The 14,064-nt window shown below is 40.9% G+C and overlaps 1 pseudogene; it reads right to left on the bottom strand.

Annotated features, from left to right (window-relative positions):
• Positions 1–1,017: 1,017 nt before the first annotated feature.
• Positions 1,018–10,892, bottom strand: LOC115773824 (NXPE family member 3-like; annotated as a pseudogene).
• Between the last annotated feature and the right edge of the window lie 3,172 nt (positions 10,893–14,064).

A 14,064-nucleotide genomic window follows, 5' to 3' on the forward strand; every position in this document is an offset into this window, starting at 1 on the left:
TACAACATCCTGAATCAGCCATGTGGACCATAACTGTGGAGAACTTCCTGTTGTCTGTGAGCCTGTAATGTGAATTAAAAAGAAACCGTGTCCTCTGCACTGTGTTAACACACACCTGAATGCTCCAGACCAGAAAACTGCAAAACTCATCAGTTAATCAAGTGCATTTGATTAGCAGCAGCTGGCTGCTACATTGTTTAATTCCTATGGAGCAGCACAGGTGTACTTACTTTATTTAGTAAAAATATTTGAGATTCATCAATTGTAGGATCTGCTAAGTGCCAGATTATTTTTTTTTTTTAGAAATGAAAGAGGGAGTATTTTCTTTTTCGTGTGGCTGCATCATCTAAAGCACACAGACAGTGACAGAGATGCTCGTGCATGTTGTGCCAGTGTGCTCCAGTTCTGACAAGCAGCAAGCCACGCTGATGCTGCGTGAACTACCTTTGCGATGCCAGCTGTTCACAGATACCATCACACATCTTTGCACATCCTGATCATTTACAGCACATGATATTGGATTAGCTGCTTTATTTAGAAGTAACAAAAAGTCCTTATTCTGGTTACTTTCTTTAGGTCCTTCAGCTGGCTCTGTGCACACACTGCCCGTTGGTGGACACACAATGCCCAGTTGGAAATTTTGGATCTATTAGCCAATAATATGAACAAAAGAATTATTTGTAAAGTATTTGATAACCTGGGGAGAACACTTCTTTGTCCAAACTGATTGAGACTTTCCCAATTTTATATTATCTCTACAATATAGGATCAAATTGGAATATCAGAGCTCAGAAATGCACCCAATCAGACTCATAAAATTAGTGAAACAGACTGAAAATTACAGGCTCGTATGAACACAGCAAGTCATTTCACATTTACCTGCCTTCATGCCCCTGTGTTTATGCTGACCATGTTTAAAGCACAGGGCTGAGGGGTCAGCTTTGATGTGTTAAGTGACGAAGTGGAAAACTTCATTTAATAAATTAAAGGGCGACTGTGATTAAACACAGTCTGCTGAAACAAACACATCTAGTTACCTTTTTCAGGGCATATGTATGACAAGAAAACATTAATCATGTTCTTAAGAATGGGAGGTTGTGGGTGGAGTTCTTGGGGCAGGTGGTGGGCCAAAACCATCTCCCAGGCATCCACCAGATGGACATTCAGCCCTTTGAACATGGCCTTGAGCACCTTGACCTGCTGCAGCGAGTACCAGTCACTGTTAGTAGATGAGTGAATGAAGCTTGTTAAAGATTTGGGGTTTCCAGTCCGAATAACAACTAGTGTGGTTGGAGCCCTGTCCAGCAGCCGCACCACCGCCCTGCGGATGGTCAACAGCCGCCGGATGTAGAACTCAATGGGGCAAGTGCCAAAGTGTGCCCAGACGGCAAGAACTACAACGGTGTTGCCACCTCCAGCAATTTTGTCTAACTCGTTGGTGACATAATGCAGCTCGATGGCTGGGACTACAGTGGACCGGAAAGGAGGACCGTGGCAGCAGTACATCATCATGATGTTGTTTGCGTAGTCCAGGGCCATGAAAGGTCCTGCTTGTTTCTTACTGTGCAAGTCAAACTCCTTTAAATCTGAAATTACAGGGGAAATAATGTGTGTAATAAAGTATATAAAGCAAATCAAACTGATGGCAGAAAGATCAGTGGAACAGCTACCTGGCATTGTTGCATTAAGGTACTCAAACCACTGCCTCATGGTGGAGTCTCCATACATATGAACCATCTTGCCTTTCAGACACTGCTTGATGGCTGAGGAAGTGTTGAACTGATGAACTGTGGCGCCACCTAGTGCTTGCCACACACCCCGTTAATAATAGCCAGAGGGTCCAGAGTCCACACTGCTGCTATTTGCATCTGACTGACCTGAGAAGAGGTCAAACAAACATCAGTAGAGTTTTTAACATGGAAAGATCAAAACAGTCTCTTCTTAAGCTTTATGTGTCAATCAAACCAAAGTCAAATCCCCACTCTTACAAATGCACTGCTCTATTTCTCAATATTACTTCTGATTTTAATTCCATAAAACAGTTGTTCAGTGTAGTTTTGCAACCTTACTCAAACGGAAGTATAGTCGGGACTCTTTTGAGTGCCCAGCAGATGAGTACAAATGTACTGGTGATTGTGTATGAAGTGCTGGTAACAAGCCTACAACAGCCCTAAACCTCACCTGATCTAAATTTGGTCCATCATCTGCTGAAGATCATCTTATCATACATTTACACACCACCATCAGTGCTGCTGCATTTTTCAGTCGCTTCCTGGGAGTTCCTTCACTTGCACTGTGCCCTCTGCAATTTTCTCTGTGCACACAAATGTGTGCACAGAGAAAACATGTTCTATTTCAAAATAACCTGAGTTTAGAGTGGAAGATCATAGCTGGTGATGAGAGCTGGGTCTCCAGCCATAACATGTTTTCTCTGTGCACACATTTGTGTGCAGAGAAAACATTTTCTATTTCAAAATAACCTGAGTTTAGTGTGGAAGATCATAGCTGGTGATGAGAGCTGGGTCTCCAGCCATGACCCAGCATTTTTCAATTGAAGGCTCAATATGCCTAAAGGTTGCAGATAAGGTGGGAGTGCAACCAGTTGACACAGTGGCGTAGACCCCCCAGGACTTCCAGGGAGTGATCTATATACAGTACCAGTCAACCGTTTGGACACACTCACTTTTGATTGATACTGTATAACTGTAAAGCTGATAACCAGGCTTAAGGTGCACGAAAAGACAACATTCAAAGGGAAATCAGCCAAATCTCATCGAGTTCTCACAACTTTCTGATCATACCTCGTATTGTTATAACAGACTTCTTTGTTTTGGGGGATAAGTTCTGCTAGAAGTTCATTTTATCCACATGTTATAAACTGTCAGCACACAATAATAGTTATACTGTTAGCCATTAAGGCATCAACTCTCTAGAACAATAAATATTCTACAATTTCAATTTTTCAGTTTGTGAAATGCTCACATCCATTTTCACTGTTCATTATATAGATGTAGATGTTGGTAGTTGAAATTGGGCTTTACCTTCCTGTTTTGGAAAAATGGTGACACTGGCAGGTCCTGAAGCTGGAATGGAGACTTTCAGGTTGACACCGCTGAGGTGAAGTACACACAATAAAATCTCTTAACACAAATGTGAGAAAATGTAAGTGATTTTGAAACTAGACATTTAACAGACAGCAGGCAGCAATCATTAAGCCACCGACAGAGAAGGTGGTGAACACACAGTCAGAGGATTCCCTCTTTATACTGCGGGGAGCACAATACAAGTGAAAAAGAGTTTGCTCATGTCTGTGGCAACACTTGAAGTTTTCTTTAAGATACCTTTCCAAGTGAGTGAAACCCATCTAGTGTGATTGAACTGATTAGTTTCATTTGTATCAGACATCATTCTTTAAGAACTCCCAGCAGGGACGTACAGGCAAGCTCACCTCTGAAAAAGCTTCTTCGCGGTTGTGATGATTGGTTGATTTCCTCTGTTGAAGTAGTTCATTCTGGCATCACAACTCAGATTTTCTGGCTTGTAGCAGAACCAGGGCTCACCTGTACGGAGGTCAGTGTAGTTGCACACAGGCTGCTGGGTCGGACGCAAACATGACTGGAACACACTCTTGAACAAAATCCTGTCGGGATCTTCTCTGTTCAACCTGCGCAGCTCCGTGACTGCCTCACCGGGATGAACCAGTGTCACCTGTGGGACAAAGAACCAAAGTTTTCCAACCTGGCTTCACAGAAATACATATATAAACTGAAATGTTTAACACAGCATTACAGTGGAAATAAAAATTGAAATTTTGTCAAGGTCAACATGCTATTGCTTTGGTTCATGTAGACTGACAAAGACCACTTAAGGATTAGGAGGGTGAAATGGTCAAACTGAGAAGGGGAGGATTCATGATCCATGTTCATAGTTCAATTTTGGTTTTTTTGTTTGTTTTTTACACCATATTTATACCATATTTCATATTGCTATTAAAGCACATTTTGTCATCCAGCCCAGACCCAAGCTGGTGGAGACTCTGGATGAAACAGTCTGTTAACCACCATTTTAAAGCCCCACGTTTTGGCCACTGAGGTGATTTCCATACTGTGTTAGCAGAGTTTGCAAGGTGCACCATACTGTCATTACATGGCACAACTTTACAGCTTTAGTGCTAATAGATTTTTTTTTCCTACTGAAGAAACTAAACAGTGAATTCAAGTATGAACTGAAAGCTGAAGACTAAAAAATAGTACCACATTCATAAGCAATAAAAAAACAAAAAACATCACAGTCTACGAGGACTTTTGGAGCCAGTCTCAGGCGGCCTTTTGGAGAATCCCCTTTTTCCTCAGCCCCACCAGTCGCGGCAGATGACTGCCCCTCCCTGAGTCTGGTTCTGCTGCAGGTTTCTTCCTGTTAAAAGGGAGTTTTTCCTTCCCGCTGTCACCAAGTGCTTGCTTATAGGGGGTCGTTTTGACTGTTGGGTTTTCTCTGTAATTAGGGTCTTTACCTTATAGTATAAAACACCCTGAGGCGACTGTTGTGATTTGGTGATATATAAATAAAATTGCATTGAACTGAAAAAAGAGAAGGGAAGTTGACTTACCTGCAATACCTACAATCACATTTAAAACAATAAGTTTTATCATCACCTTGACCTCTGTGCTTCCTTCCCACGGTAAAAAGAATACAGCAGAGTAGGAGCCATCGAGATGATCCACCACTTTCCCTGCTACTCCTGCATCAAGAGTCGGGCTGTGAAGCCGGGCAAATAAAACGTCTCCCCGGACTTCTTTGCATGGCCTCGAAAGTCGTTCATTTTAATCAAAACCTTCAGTTTATTCCCTACATGCCACTGGCCCCCTCCCCTCTGTGGGAGAATGGTGAAGGTGCTGTGGGCTGGATCACTGGTCATGTTCAGGGAAAGAGGAGATGGTACAGGTGGAGTTTCAGGCCAAGCGATGAACTTTAGCAGGAGAGCTTCTTCATGAGCCTCCTTGGGGGGCAGTGGTTTTAACCTGCAGAAGTCGTGATGCGTGTCAGTCAATGGAGTGACGGGCCTCGAGAATACGTTGATGGTCTTCACTTTATTCTGAAACTGGGAAATGAATTGCTGAATGAAAATGTGCAATACAAGTCAGTACACCCAAGTATCAGCTTGTTCCATTATCCAGTTTAATGAAATATGAACAGTTGGAGACAGAAACCTTTCATACAGAGCAAAAGTTGTGTGTTTTGAAGCTTCTTAGTTGCCAGAGTAAATCTGAAGAAGAGCTAAATACTGAACACAGTTCATGATGGATAACAAAGCTATTCTTTATTTAAAAAATAAATAAATTTAAATCCCTAAAATGTATTTACCTCCTCTTTCTTAACTAGGCCAAATAAAATACAGATACATACAGTATAAACTGACTGAAGTAAAATTGTCAAATGTGTATTTCCAAAGTGACATTTAATGTCTTTATTCACATTTTAATAATATACTCACAATACATGTGAATGTATTGTGTATGTAAATGTACATATGCTGTTCACCTTAATGTTTGAGCACCTTAGAGTTTAAAAAGGGAAAAGACTGAAAGCGTTAAATGGACGTTTTTAACATCCTGTGTGTTTCCTTGCTGTCCTCTCTATCTTGCACATTTGGCTCAAACTAATGGCAGCAGATTCTAGGTTGACTAGTAACCTGCAGGTTACTGGTTCAAGCTCCCGTTCAAATGCTGACATCACTTAGATAACGTTTTGCACCTGATCCCCTGACAAAACTAAGCACAATGAACAACTTGACTAAACTATTGTTATAAACACTAATTAGTTTCAATCAATTACTGCAGGAATCTGCACAGTTAACACGCAGCAGTTTAACTAACTGGAAGGCTGCCAATCATGGCATGTAATTACAGACAAAAGCATAGAATTTATATTAGCATTTTTAGATACTTTGTTACTAGCAGCCTGTCGCAGAAACAAATTTTTACACAAGCGCTATTAGCCAAAAACTTGACATATCTCAGCATTGTTTTTAAAACGTTTGAGGAAAAGTGGAGGACAAAAGAAGAAGTGGCCTGAAAACTATCCACAGCAGATGAACAGTAGCTAAAAGTCACATATTTAAGAAAACACTCAACACTTGACAGAGGACCTGAGAGACACACATACATTCATTTAATCTTTTTTCAACAAACAAACAAATTAATTAATTCAAAATTTCTTTACAAATAAAATTTTAGACATTAGAGAAAAAATTATTCATAACCATCTCAAAGATTATTCTTCATGTTCGGCTGCTTTCAGCACTGCTGGTATTTGTTTAGACTCTTTTGCTCCAGTTGATCTTTCTGAGTTAACTTCAATAGTTACTTCCTCCAAACCAGCAACATGTTTATTAGATCCCATTCCTACTAGACCAGTGGTTCTCAAATCCAGGCCTCGTGGCCCAGTGTCCTGCAGGTTTTAGATGTGTCTCTGCTTCAACACACCTGAGTCAAATATAGAAGTCATTAGCAGGACTCTGGAGAACCTGACTGCATACTGGGGAGGTAATTCAGCCATTTGATTCAGGTGTGTTGAATCAGGGACACATCTAAAACCCGCAGGACACTGGGCCACGAGGCCTGGATTTGAGAACCACTGTACTAGACTGTTCAAAGAAGTCTTTCCAATTATTGATGCTTCAATCTTAAAAATGATCAATCAGGCTTTATTAGTTGGCTATGTACCACAGACCTTCAAGGTGGCTGTAATTAAACCTCTACTTAAAAAGCCATCACTTGACCCAGCTGTCTTAGCTAATTATAGGCCAATCTCCAACCTTCCTTTTCTCTCAAAGATTCTTGAAAGAGTATTTGTAAAACAGCTAACTGATCATCTGCAGAGGAACGGTTTATTTGAAGAGTTTCAGTCAGGTTTCAGAATTCATCACAGTACAGAAACAGCATTAGTGAAGGTTACAAATGATCTTCTTACAGCCTCTGACAGTGGACTCATCTCTGTACTTGTTCTGTTGGACCTCAGTGCAGCTTTTGATACTGTTGATCATAACATTTTATTACAGAGATTAGAGCATACTATAGATATTAAAGGTACTGCACTGCAGTGGTTTGAATCATATTTATCTCATAGACTCCAATTTGTTCATGTAAATGGGGAGTCTTCTTCACACACTAAGGTTAATTATGGAGTTCCACAGGGTTCTGTGCTAGGACCAATTTTATTTACATTATACATGCTTCCCTTAGGCAGTATTATTAGAAAGCACTGCATCAATTTTCATTGTTATGCAGATGATACTCAGCTTTACCTATTAATTAAGCCAGATGACACACATCAATTAGTTAAACTGCAGGAATGTCTTAAAGATATTAAGGCCTGGATGACCTCTAATTTCCTGCTTCTAAATTCAGATAAAACTGAAATTCTTGTTCTCAGCCCCACAAATCTTAGAAACATGGTGTCTAACCAGATACTTACTCTGGATGGCATTACTTTGGCCTCCAGTAACACTGTGAGAAATCTTGGAGTCATTTTTGACCAGGATATGTCCTTCAATGCACATATTAAACAAATATGTAGGACCGCTTTTTTGCATTTGCGCAATATTTCTAATAGGATACTTTAGAGTAGAATGGGAGGCAGAGCCTTCAGCTTTCAGGCGCCTCTTCTGTGGAACCAGCTTCCAGCTTGGATTCGGGAGACAGACACCCTCTCTATTTTTAAGATTAGGCTTAAAACTTTCCTTTATGATAAAGCTTATAGTTAGGGCTGGATCAGGTGACCCTGAACCCTCCCTTAGTTATGCTGCTATAGGCCTAGTCTGCTGGGGGGTTCCCATAATGCACTGTTTCTTCTCATTCACCTTATTTACTTTGTTTATACTCCACTCTGCATTTAATCATTAATTGATATTAATCTCTGGCTCTCTTCCACAGCATGTCTTTCTCTCCCCTCAGCCCAACCGGTCGCGGCAGATGACTGCCCCTCCCTGAGCCTGGTTCTGCTGGAGGTTTCTTCCTGTTAAAAGGGAGTTTTTCCTTTCCACTGTCGCCAAGTGCTGCTCATAGGGGTCGTTTTGACTGTTGGGTTTTCTCTGTATTATTGTAGGGTCTTTACCCACAATACAAAGTGCCTTTAGGCGACAGTTTGTTGTGATTTGGCGCTATATAAATAAAATTGAATTGAATTGAATTGAATAAATGCTTCCTAATAAATGCCCTTTGTTAGGTCATATGTCATAGATATAGATATCTACAGCTCAGAGAGTGAAGCAGAAGTAAAAACTACAACAATCTTCTGCAGGAAACATTTAGGACTGTGCAAAATTGTGCAAAATTCATTAAAAAGTCCATAAGTACTTTAAATATGTACTTAATGCTAAATTAATCACAATCTGACCCACATTTTACCTCGATGGACATTCTTTTGTTGTGGATCAGTTATAAAGCTGATTGTGCTCGTTTGCATTTAAGTTTGTTGTCTTCGGTTGGGTTCGCTCGGCTTACAGGTCATTATTGCTAAACAGTTGTGACACAATGCAGCAGGAATCAAATACATAGCAAAAAGTTAATTATTATCTGAGAGTAACTGTCCTCTGTGCTTTGGGGCAGTAGCTGTTGTGGCTTCTTGTGCTTTAATTGTTCTGAAAACAAAAAACAAAATGTAATATAAATGTCCAAAGTTCGTGTTGAGGCTTTATTGACCCGTGCTGCAGCCCTTCTAGGACAGCAGAAGTTTACCAAACACAAATCATGTTTTGAAGCAAACTTATGTATTATTATAGGAGCAAAGCTTCCCTCCGCTCACTGGTAGGTTTCTCCTTGACTCTGAGGTTGAAAGATTAAAAAAATCTGAATGAAAATCAGATTGGTGCCAGAAAGGTTTGTGGGGCAGGACCTGGTACTGTTAGCAGACTCAGCCACTGGTCAGGACCCCCAAGAGGACCTGAAAGTCACATACAGGCTGTTTAAGGCATATTTGCTGCACCTGTGATGTTTCAGTGGTGATCATCTTAACTCTCCTGGTTTAATCATTTCAGCTGCCTGTCTGAGCTGGAGTCAGATTCACACGCATTATAATTGTTTGCAAGAAGATTGCAACAAGTATGCTTCAAAAAAAGGATTCATCCCACTTGGGGGGGCAGAAAAGAAAAACAAGGGGAGTAAAAAATCAGCAGGATAAAGGTATGCTTTCCATGAGTAATTCCAATATTTTATCATAAATATGCACTGATGTTAGTTAAACAGAAGCATCACATAAGCCTGCATTTCAGTCAGTGTGTGCTGAGCTTCGTTTGTGTTGTATGGAAATCATAGGCATGATGGTTGCTAACCTACCATTAGCTCACTAGTCAGTTAGCAGCCTAGGAAAGGTATGTGGTCCTAAACAGCCTTTATCAATTACATACAATGTAAAATATCGCATTAGCTACTGAAGCTGTAAAGAACTGTTACCGATGAGGCTGCTTTTTCTGAACTAAGGGATCACACAGGTCACATACTGATGGGATATCATCAGATCCTCAGCTGATCCTAGTGCCAGGCTGAGATTTATCCCGTGTGATTAGCACTGTGTCAGTATGAAACAGCATTTCTGCAGCACACACTCTGATATCAGTGTTACATCATGTAGATCATCATGTTGATATTTGCAGTTACAGTCCAACGTGGTCACATCTCAGTTAGCTCGTTGTTGTGTTCAGTCAGACCTGTTTCCCAGGATCACTGCTGAAATATTTTAGAACAGCATTTACTTCAGGGCTTCTTCAGCTGATTACAGGTCAGTTTCCCCCAGATCAGTATCGACTGGCCTGTGAGATATATTTTTTATCATTGACTAATACAATAGCATTTAATATTACACTATAGTTTTTACCTTTCTCTGCAGGTGAAGAGTACCTGTGCAGTGGTTAGCACTGCTGCCTCACAGTTAGAATAACATCTGGAAGGCCTGGGTTCGATTCCACCCTGGCCCAGGCCTCTCCTTCTCTCTGTGTGGAGTTTGCATGTTCTCCCCATGTCTGTGTGGGTTTCCTCCGGGTACTCTGGTTTCCTCCCACAGTCCAAAGACATGCAGTTAGTGGGGTTAGGTTAATTGGTCACTGTAAATTGTGTTAAAACCTCTGCCTGATGGAGTCTCCACACATATGAAGCACCTTCCAGGCACTGACTGATGGCTGAAATAGTGTTGAACTGATGAACTGTGTTGCCACCTAGTGCTCACCACACACCCTACTGGTAAAAGGTCCAGATGCCACACTGCTGCTATTCTCTGACTGACCTGAGCAGAGGATGTTTTTAACTTATAAAGAAGTGCTATCTGCATGCAGATTCTTAGAAAGGATCCACAGCTGGAAATTGGCTTTGTTGGTGACCATTGGTGCAGTATGGAAAAAAATCAAAGTTCAAGAGCAGCTCATCCTCGTGTGTCCGAGAACATCGGTGCAGGATGCGATCCAACTCAAGGGATAACACACTATGAAGTCAGTCCATAAGCATCTCACTGCAAGAATGACTGCACATTTGTGAGTTCTGTGGTGCAAAGAGCCAGGCACTTTGTCTGCAGACATGTGCTAAGAAAAACAATATATTCATCCTACAAAGAAAGGAGAGAGGTCTGAGCCCTTCACTGTCACAGTCAGAGGAGTTGGTAGCTCTAATTTGTTGTGGAGCATATTTTGCTGAAATTAATTGTAGAGTGTATTGTAAACATCAAAACAAGACAATATTAAAATATCGAACACCTGAATATTTAAGCTGCTTTTAAAAAAAATGCAGCTGTGAAATTTGAATGCTCCTTGGAAAGCTCTGTACTCTCCCTGGATCTGCCAGCTCAGGGATCTCTGAGCACACTGGCGGAGGCCGTGCAGGACCCCCTGGCTCAAGGCCCGGAATCATTCATGGGATCCACCAGCTCCAGTTCTTTGGGATACATGGGTTCAGGATCTTGCTGTACTTGTTCATGCACTTCCCACCATCTCCCACCTTTGTGCCATCGCAATTAATTGCATCACAAAGTATTTGTCCTCCAAATGTGGAGACAGAGCAAGATGTTAAAAAACAGATGGGATGTTTCATTGCACATATGTTTCCAATCTAATTCAAACTAAAACCACATGATAAATGCATCATTTGTATTGTTTGTTTGTACTGTTTATCATTGGGTTGCACAGAATACAGGTATAATTAATTCAGTTCAATTTTATTTAAATAGCACCAAATCACAACAAACAGGCCGTCTGTCTCCTGAATCCAAGCTGGGAGCTGGTTCCACAGAAGAGGGGCCTGAAAGCTGAAGGCTCTGCCTCCCATTCTACTCTTAAGTATCCGAGGAACCACAAGTAAGCCAGCAGTCTGAGAGCGAAGTGCTCTATTGGGGTGATACGGTACTATGAGGTCTGTATTATTCAAGACGTATGTGAGGAGAAGAATTTTAAATGTATAAACACCTTTTGTTGCAGTGGCTGTATAAGTATTTCTCTCTCTCTCTCACACACACACACACACACACACACTCAAAAAGACACTTAATTCATTGCTGTTAGACATGCTGACAAGGTTACATATAAAACTTGAGATGATTTAAGGCTAAACACACCAAAGATGACATGCTGCTTTATTACACAGCAGCAGACTGGACCTTGCTCAGCTGAGTCCGGGCCACACTCTGCTTGTGAATGTGGAACAGCATAAAGGATCTCTGCAGTGGTTAAGTTATTATCCGACAGATCTGGGCTGTTTCCCTTGAGTCGAAGGGACTTCCTCCAGTGAAGTGTTTTCTCCCTCAAAGCCTCACAGAGAACTCATCAGCGTACGCTGGAATCCACGATTTGTTTATTTTGTTTATTTTCCGTTACAATTACACACTTTTGGACTGATTTTAGGTTTTACTTTAATTTAGTTTGGCTCAGATTTGGCACTTTCCAACTTAGGCAGTAAGAAATCAGAAGCTTTCCGATAAACATTTTCATTGCTTGGGAAATGCTGTTTGTATTTTGCACACTGATGCTCGCCTCTCCCCGCAGGTAATTTAAAGAGACAATAACCGTAAACAAGTAAATACAACACCAACTCCAAGAGTTGCGGTGCTGTGTAACATGTAAATAATGCAATAATTTTGTTCAAAACAGAACACAGATAACATATCAAATGTTTAAACTGAGAAAATGCAAAGCTTTAAGAAAAAAATTAGGTCATATTGAATTTAATAGCAGCAAAAAAGTTGGGACAGGCCATGATTACCACTGTGCATCCCCTCTTCTTTTAACAATGATTCCATAAACATCTGGGAACTGGGGAGGGCAGCTGCTGGACGTCTGGGAGAGGAACGTTGTTCCATTCTTGTCTGATAGAGGATCACAGCTAATCAACAGTCCTGGGCCTTTTTTCTCAGATTTTTTGTTTCATGATGCTCTAAATGTTTTCCACTGGTGAAAGGCCTGGATCAGCACCCAGCCTTTTCCACTATGAAGCCGTGCTCTTTCAATAGCTTGCTGAATTATACAAGAAAAAGACGCCATCTGGACGGGAGCGTATGTATATACCTTTCAGCAACGATGGTGCCTTTCCAAATGTGCAAGCTGCCACTTCCACTAATATACTTCCACACCATCAGAGATGCAGGCTATTGAACTCCCTCTCCTCTTTAGTGCAGAGGAAGTATTTCAAAAAGAATGTCAGCATTTTTATTGTAGCGCCGCCTGAGGGCTCAAAGATCACAGCATCCAACATTGATTTCTGTTTTTGTCCCTTTGCGTGCAGAGATTTTGGGTTTTTTTTGCAGATTGGTGAAACTCTACCTCTCTAATGATACCCGACCATGTTACCGACCTGCTGCCAGTTAACCTAATTAGCTGCTAAATGTTCCTCCAGCTGTTTCTTTTTAGCATCACTTACTTTTCCAGCCTTTTTTCCTGCATCCCAGCTGTTTAGGGATGTGTTGCTGTCATCAAATTGAGCTAATATTTTTTCACGAATTAGTAAGTTTAAACATTTGTTTTCTGTGTTCTATTGTGAATAAAATATGGGTTTATGATACCACTGCATACAGTCTTTTGTGGATGTGGGGCTCTAGTAGTTTACTGATGTTGTGTGAGGTGGTCAGATGAGGCTCTGCCACAGACTCTGCTCCCCAACAAAGAGAGTTTCAACTTGATGTGTCAACATATAGAAAGTACCATCTAAAAATTTAAAGTATGCCACATTTGACCTCTGACCTCACTTTTACATTTTACATCTGCCTTTCTTTCAAATTGACCCCAAAATGTGTTCTGTTGTTAAAGAAAGTCTTGTCAAGAAAACGAGAATGAATGCACATAAATAAAAATGATGTTAAGTGTATTAAAGTGGGTTTCAGCAAGGCAAATAATAAAAACTTGCACTTTGTGTTCACTGCACTAAAAACTTAGTTTGTGCGTTATAAAGAACAAATAAAGCCAAACGAATAAATACAAAATAAGAACTGACTGTTTATGAATCCCTCCCGCTGAAACAAGATGACCATCGTTATTTCCTTCACCTGTCGGTATTTGAATTGTTATTGTAGACTGCTGTATATATAGTAAATTAATGAACCAGAATTAGTCCCGTGCTCTGGGCTCAGATCTCAAATTAGCACGGGATGTTTGTATTGATTAAGACGATTGTGTCAATACTGATTATTTTAGATATCGACAGTAAGAAAATAAATATTGGCAGAATTCTCAACATTAGGAAATTAAGAAAAAATAATGTCATTCCTTTTTTTTGGGGGGGGGGGGGGGGGGGGGGGGGGGGGGGGGGGGGGGGGGGGGGGGGGGGGGGGCTTTTCCGTTTATCCATGCTTGTCCTTTTCACGGTCACGGGGAGGCTGGAGCCTATCCCAGCTGCGAGAGGCAGGGTACACCTGGACAGCTCGCCAGTCTGTTGCAGGGTTAACACAAAGAGACAGACAACTATTCAGTTTCATTATATATATTAGTAAAAGCTTAAGAGTTATTAAACCGTTTCATAATTTATGCACCTATAACAAATATGGGCTATTCCTGTAATATCCTATACAATGTCTTTGTTTAAAAAAAAAAAAAAAAGA

This window comes from Archocentrus centrarchus, chromosome 23 (assembly GCF_007364275.1).
Source record: "Archocentrus centrarchus isolate MPI-CPG fArcCen1 chromosome 23, fArcCen1, whole genome shotgun sequence".
Taxonomy (NCBI): Eukaryota; Metazoa; Chordata; class Actinopteri; order Cichliformes; family Cichlidae; genus Archocentrus; species Archocentrus centrarchus.